General features: G+C 44.1%; 1 long non-coding RNA gene across 1 annotated transcript in view; it reads left to right on the top strand.

The window, feature by feature from the left end:
* Positions 1–1,170: 1,170 nt before the first annotated feature.
* Positions 1,171–6,943, top strand: part of LOC127319564 (uncharacterized) — a 32,149-nt gene continuing 26,376 nt past the window's right edge. Inside the window, exon 1 of the long non-coding RNA XR_011744871.1 lies at positions 1,171–1,244. This is a non-coding gene — a long non-coding RNA (uncharacterized lncRNA). The remainder of the gene's footprint in view (positions 1,245–6,943) is intronic.

Here is a 6,943-nt window from a genome sequence, read left to right as displayed (position 1 = left end):
CTTGGCGTTGGTCTCATCCTCAAATTCGTTACATATTATCCCTGGTAAATAAAGTTCTGGAAACATACAGATTCACTGTTTGTTAGATTGGGTCCGTTTTACAAAACCTTTTTGAGAAAACTCAACCGTGGGTGAAAGCTCTGTTCAGTACCTTCATTTTGGCGTTGGTTTCACTTCGATTGACCTCATGAAACTGAAATGGTTCACAGATCAAGATCTGGTCAGATCTGACTTTGTCGAATTAAACCAGGAGCTTGGGAACGAATTTTTGAGTGAAACAAATTGGGTAAGAACCAGCTTTTCAATACCTTTCATATGCAACTGACCTCATATTTTTATGAATTATGTACGATTTGTGGTGAATTAAACTTGTTCTGTGTGTTCTGCAGACATGGCTGTTAATTTTTAATTCACCAAAAATCCATATTTTAACCTAATTTAGTGATTCCAACTTTGTAGGACTGCTGGATGTTTTCTTAATCATCTCCAACAAGTTTCAAACATTTATCTGTTATGAAAATCCTGTTGTCAAGAAAATGGTAAAGACATGCAGTAACCTTGTTAATCAATTTGTGAGAGTTTCAGAAACAATTTGACCCCAAATCCAATTGTGTATGCACCTCTGTTTAAATATCTTTCAAATGCCTGTGGTCTCATATTTTTAGGATTTTTCTACAATTTATGGCTTACAGATCTTGTTTTCTGTACAGTCAGATTCAAAGAAATTCCTAAATTTGTAGGATTAATATTTTCGAGTGAATCCAATTGGGTTAGTCTTGTATTAGTACTGGACATCTAGGAAAAATAATGTTAGTCTCTGTTCATGCATATTTGTTACTGTTAGTAATGTGTATGTGTGACATGGGTTGTTGAAGCAAAACTTTTTGATTTATTTGAAAACTCTAACCACCCCTTTGGATTAAAATTGCTCAACCATTGTTTTATGATTGCAAAACAAAACCTTTGCAACTTAACCTTAGTTCTATTGTTTGGCTTAAATTTTCAAATGGTGGGGCATATCATTTGCTTCCTATTCTTGTGTAGTGTTTTGTAAGCTTTATAAGATAGGGAGAATGATTGCCCGCTCTTCCAAAAATGTTTCAAATTATAATGTAAATGTTTTTGATGCCAAACTAATGCATTTGTCATCTTTCTAATGTTATCCACCATGGGATACTTGGTTGTGCCATGGTGATACCGAGAGAGGCAATTGCTAAGTTGTGATACTCTCATACCTTTACTAGGTAAATAAAATGGGTTCTCTTTTAATTGCTTTGTAGTATCTAGAAGTCCTTAATATGTTAGCCCTTAGTAAAGTGGTTAGCTATTGATTGTTGTTTGTTGAATGTTGTTTTGCTGGTACCATGTGATTGATTGTGTTCCTTTTATATTTTCCGGCGATAGATGCGAACGATTCCGGAGAAGGAGAAGAAGAAGTGGAATCGGACAAGGATTTTATTTATATTGTTGGTATTCTTATATTGATGGAGTTGAAGAAGTCCAGGGACAAATAAGCCAAGGCAAGCCATCTCTTGATCTCTGAATGTTGAATCACATATTGTGGTTACTTTGTTGTTATTATTGTCTCTCGATCTATCTTGTGTTGTTTCTACTTGTGTTGATGGAGCATGCTCACCGTGAGCATGTTGAAATTCTCTTTGACACCTCGCCTACCATCCCCTTAGGGAAATGGTGGTCATCTTCATGATCTCGGTGTACCCTCTAAATGTGATGGGTATGCCCACTTACCTTGAGTGTGTCGACCTCTCGACACCCTTTTTGCACCCCTTAGTGGTATGATGATTAGTATCATGCCCTTGTTATATCTTCTACTTTGATTGATGCTCTGCATACTTACTCTCGAGTATGTGGAACCCCTTGTTTATGTTATGCATACTTACTCTCGAGTATGTGGAACCCCTTGTTGATGTTACGCATACTTACTCTCAAGTATGTTGAACCCCTTGTTGTTGTTATGCATGCTTACCCGAAGCATGTATGCCCCTTGACCACCTATTTTATCATCTTCTTCATGGTATGATGATTAACATCATGACCCTTGTCGAACAATCCTAACTATGTTGTTCCCATGCATGCTTATCCTAAGCATGTATGATCCCCTTGACACCTCCATTACCATCTCCTTAATGGTATGATGGCTAGCATCATGCCATTGTTGTATCTTAGCTCCTACATAAAACTATAGGTTGGGAACCCCTCAAGGTTTACCTTGTTGTAAAAGTTTTGAGAAAACCTTGGGTGAGTCGACCTTACCCGAGTGTATGGTTTATGGAAGGAAAGGATCTTGACAATGATGGTTGGAAAGAGGAAAGTGTGTGTGACTTGGGTTTTTGAGAAAAACGACACACGTTTCTTTGTATTCGCTCGGAACAACTAAATCGCGCAACCACATTACCCCAACGTGGGCACGGGGCTTAGCCCTAGTTTGTTGAAGCTGGCATGAGACCCCTTCACAACTCTCTAGGAGGGTCACGATGACCTCTGACGCCGGGTTGCGCTCTGAAGGAGGCAATACACTGTAGTTGTCTATAGCCGGACGATTACTGAGGGTCTTCTGTCGTGGCGCCGGAGATACGCTCAAAAAGGAGGTATGCTGCCGGGGTGCCGGGAAGGGATAAGCCCGCAGGGAAGGACTCATGTCAGTGGAGATAAGCGAAAGGTTATGTCTGAGTTTCTGTCATGGCATAGTTGATATGCAGGGATGATGCCCACATGATAGACTCACGGATCTTGTGGAGAAAGTGTGCAAACTCTGCAGAGTAAAATCTATTCGAATAGCCGCGTCCGCGGTCATGGACGATTGGGATGGCCGTTACAGAGCTGTGTCGAGTTTTGTCTTAGAAATGCTTTACAAAGAAAGTGATAAAGTGTTGGATGTACCGGAAGGGTACGGGAAAGCTGGTGTTGACCATATGGGGATGGTCGAGGAAAAGAAACAAAATTGGGTTGCCCCTTCCTAGTGTTTCATGTAGAGGAGCTCTTCTTCAATAAAGATATAGAGATGTCGTAGTCTATCTTTTGAAGTATCTTCTTTAACAAAGATATAGAGATGTCATAGGACCACCCTAGTGTCCCCATCACCTGAGATGCCGGGATGCTATATCCACAAGAGAAACTACTTCTCTTCATCATGCTATATCCACAAGAGAAACTACTTCTCTTCTTCATGCTATATCCACAAGAGAAACTATTTCTCTTCTTCATGCTATTTCCACAAGAGAAATTAGCTCTTCCCTCTTGCCCCCTTAGATTAGCACTTGTTATCTTGCACTCTTGCAAATTACCTTCTTGATGGTTTGCGAGTACAATTCCATTGTACTCACGGCTTTGTCCCTGGCTATTTACTTGGCCAGACTTGGAGGAACACGACGGATGAAGAAGGAGTTGGTGACATCTATGCGAGCTAGGAACGTCTTCCCAGTCAGTTGCCTGTAGGGTTAAGGCAGATGACTTGGGCTCTGCGCTGCCGAAGTGATTCCGCTACTCTGATGATTAGATTAGGCCCTTGGAGGCTATTATGTAAAGATTGGTCATGTGACCTTGATGTAATTTTCTTATTCCGTTTTGTAAAGGATGATGTAATTTGATATCAGTTCGGTTATGTGTTCACGGCACACTGATCATGGGAACGTGAACTGTATACATAACAGGGTATTTCGGACAGCTAGTCCGGGGTCCCCCACACACTCCCACAAATGTTGGTCAAGTTCGGAGTTTTCATGGACTTGCCGGTTTCTACCGCCGCTTTGTGAAAGATTTTAGCACCATCGCTTGCCCTTTAAATGAGCTTACTAAAAAGAATGTTCCGTTTGTTTGGGGTAAAGCACAACAACAAGCTTTTGATGAATTGAAAAAGAGACTCACCGAGGCACCATTACTTGTTCTTCCCGATTTCGCTCAAACATTTGAGATAGAATGTGATGCGAGTGGCCTTGGGATTGGCGGTGTCCTCATGCAAAATGGAAAACCCGTGGCATACTATAGCGAGAAGTTGGATGGCGCACGCCTCAACTATCCTATATATGACAAGGAGCTTTATGCTTTGGTTCGTGTTCTTGAAGTTTGGCAACATTACCTTTGGCCAAAAGAGTTTGTTATCCATTCGGATCATGAGTCCTTGAAGTATTTGAAAAGTCAACACAATTTGAACAAGAGACATGCTAAGTGGGTTGAGTTCATAGAGTCCTTCCCTTATGTTATCAAATACAAAAAGGGCAAGGAAAATGTGGTTGCGGATGCACTTTCCCGCAAGAATACTCTTCTACTCACCCGCTTGGAGTTTCACATTTTGGGTCTTGAGGAGATCAAAGAACTTTACCCTTCCGACGTTTTCTTTGGACCAATCTTTGCCAAGTGTTCCGTTGACCGCGGATTTGATGATTTCTATTTGCATGATGGCTACTTGTTTAAAGCTAACAAGATTTGCATTCCCGAGTCTTCCCTTCGTAAGTTGCTTTTGCAAGAGTCACATGGAGGTGGTCTCATGGGTCACTTTGGACGAGAGAAGACATATGCCATGCTCTCAACCCACTACTATTGGCCAAGAATGTACCGCGACGTGGAACGCCTTTGCCGACGATGTACAACATGCTTACAAGCTAAGTCTACTTCCAATCCCTATGGTCTATACATGCCTTTACCCATTCCATATGCACCTTGGTCGGACATAAGCATGGACTTTGTACTTGGCTTACCACGCACAAAACATGGTCATGACTCAATATTTGTGGTAGTGGATAGGTTCTCTAAAATGGCTCATTTCATACCATGTCATAAGAGCGATGATGCTTCACACATTGCTTCATTGTTTTTCAGGGAAGTGGTTCGCCTACATGGAATACCGGCAAACATTGTGTCGGATCGAGACGTCAAGTTTATGAGTTACCTATGGAAGTCGCTCATGGCGAAGTTTGGAGTGAAGCTCTTGTTCTCATCGTCCTCGCACCCTCAAACCGATGGACAAACCGAAGTGGTCAATCGAAGCCTCTCCACACTTCTCCGCACACTTGTGAAGACAAATTTGAAGTCATGGGAAGATTGCCTACCCCATGCGGAGTTCGCCTACAATCGAGCCAAGCACTCCACAACTTCACGGAGTCCCTTCATGATCGTCTATGGATTCGAACCTCCAACGGCACTCGACATCCTCCCACTACCTCTTCATGAAAGGACGAACATGGACTTCGACGAGCGCACCACCACCATGAAGAAACTACATGAAGAGACAAGAGCAACCATACAAGAGAATGTACTTCGCCAAGCTAACCGCCTCAACGCCAAGAAAAAGGAACGCGTGTTTGAAGAAGGAGACCTCGTTTGGATCCACCTAAGGAAAGAAAGGTTCCCGCAAGAACGCAACTCAAAACTCAAGCCAAGAGGAGATGGGCCTTTCAAGGTCCTCAAGCGCATCAACAACAACGCCTACGTCATCGACATGCCAACATCCAAGTACTTGGTGAGCAACACTTTCAACATCTCGGATCTCTCACCCTATCATGGAGATGAGGAGGAACAAGAGTCGAGGACGACTCTCTCCCAAGGGGGGGGAGATGATGCGGGGTGGCCTTCGGACACCTCCTCACCAAGACCAACAAGTCCCCCAAGTGGACCAATGACAAGGGCTCGAGCTAAAGCGATACATGACAAGGTGAACTCGCTCCTCACTACCCTCGACCTCGGTACCCCATTGGATGGAATGCTACCTCATGCCGAAATGCTATGTGTCATTAGGTACAAGGCACATCAAGACCCCGGAGAGGAGGACAAGCCAAGGTCAAGGGAAGGAGAGAAGCAGCTGGACATAGAGATGATCATGAAGCCGAAGCCGACGTTGCCCGAAGAGCTCCAAGGAAGAGATGGACGCTGGCCGGTCCAGGACCCGGTCAGACCGGACCCACGACCGGACGCCCCGGCCACAGGCCCGGTCAACCGGGCGCAAACCGGGCCAGCTCCCTCATACCGGACGACGACCGGGCCCAAGACCGGATTCTTCGCAGATTCCCGGTTGGCGACCGGTCGACCGACCCATGACCGGGCAGCCCGGTCACAGGCCCGGTCTGACCGGACGCAAACCGGATCCGACGGGAATACCCCACCAAACTGCCTTAACTTATCCATTCGCGTACCTGTTCGCCCTTGCTGGTTGGGTGTACCTATATAAGTAGCTGGAACCCCTCCTTTATTTCTTAGACTTGTTTAGAACTCAAACCTACCTTTGAGCTTAGTCTCCCTTGGGTATCATCCCTCTGTAATCAAGGCACTCTTGTTGTTGATTTGTGAATTGCTAAGTGAGATTCTAGTGCAAAGCACTCTCTCTCCCTTATCAATCCCCTTCTCTCCAACACCAATCTCTCTCCAGGAATTCTGCCGCGTGCCTCTTCCTTGGAGATTCTATTGGCGTGATCTACCGAGTCACGGGGGTAAGTATCGGGTGTATCGGGTTGGTGTGCGTGCGTGAGTACCGGTGTTCTTCGTGTTCCTCGTGTTCCTCACGTTCTCCCTCCTTTTCCCCTTGGTCCTTGGTCGCGAGATCGGGCCACATCCGGGATCTCAGATCTCATCAGTACTTTGATGACATATTAATCTACAGCCGCAATGAATCTGATCATACTATACATATTCGACATGTTTTGCAAGTGTTGCGTGATAATCAACTCTATGGTAATCTTGAGAAGTGCACATTTTGCAAAGATAAGGTCATATTTCTGGGTTATGTTGTCTCTAAGCATGGAGTAGAAGTAGATGAGTCTAAAATTGAAGCTATTGAAAATTGGCCTACTCCCATGAATGTGAGTCAAGTTAGAAGTTTTCATGGTCTAGCTGGGTTTTATAGAAGATTTGTGCCCAACTTTAGTACTATTGCTGCACCTTTGAATGATTTAACTAAAAATGGTGTTGTCTTTGAGTGGGGCGCAGCCCAAGA

The sequence above is a fragment of the Lolium perenne genome, chromosome 5 (assembly GCF_019359855.2).
Source record: "Lolium perenne isolate Kyuss_39 chromosome 5, Kyuss_2.0, whole genome shotgun sequence".
Taxonomy (NCBI): Eukaryota; Viridiplantae; Streptophyta; class Magnoliopsida; order Poales; family Poaceae; genus Lolium; species Lolium perenne.
The sequence above is the reverse complement of the archived record's forward strand: the minus strand, read 5'-3'. Positions and strand labels throughout refer to the sequence as shown.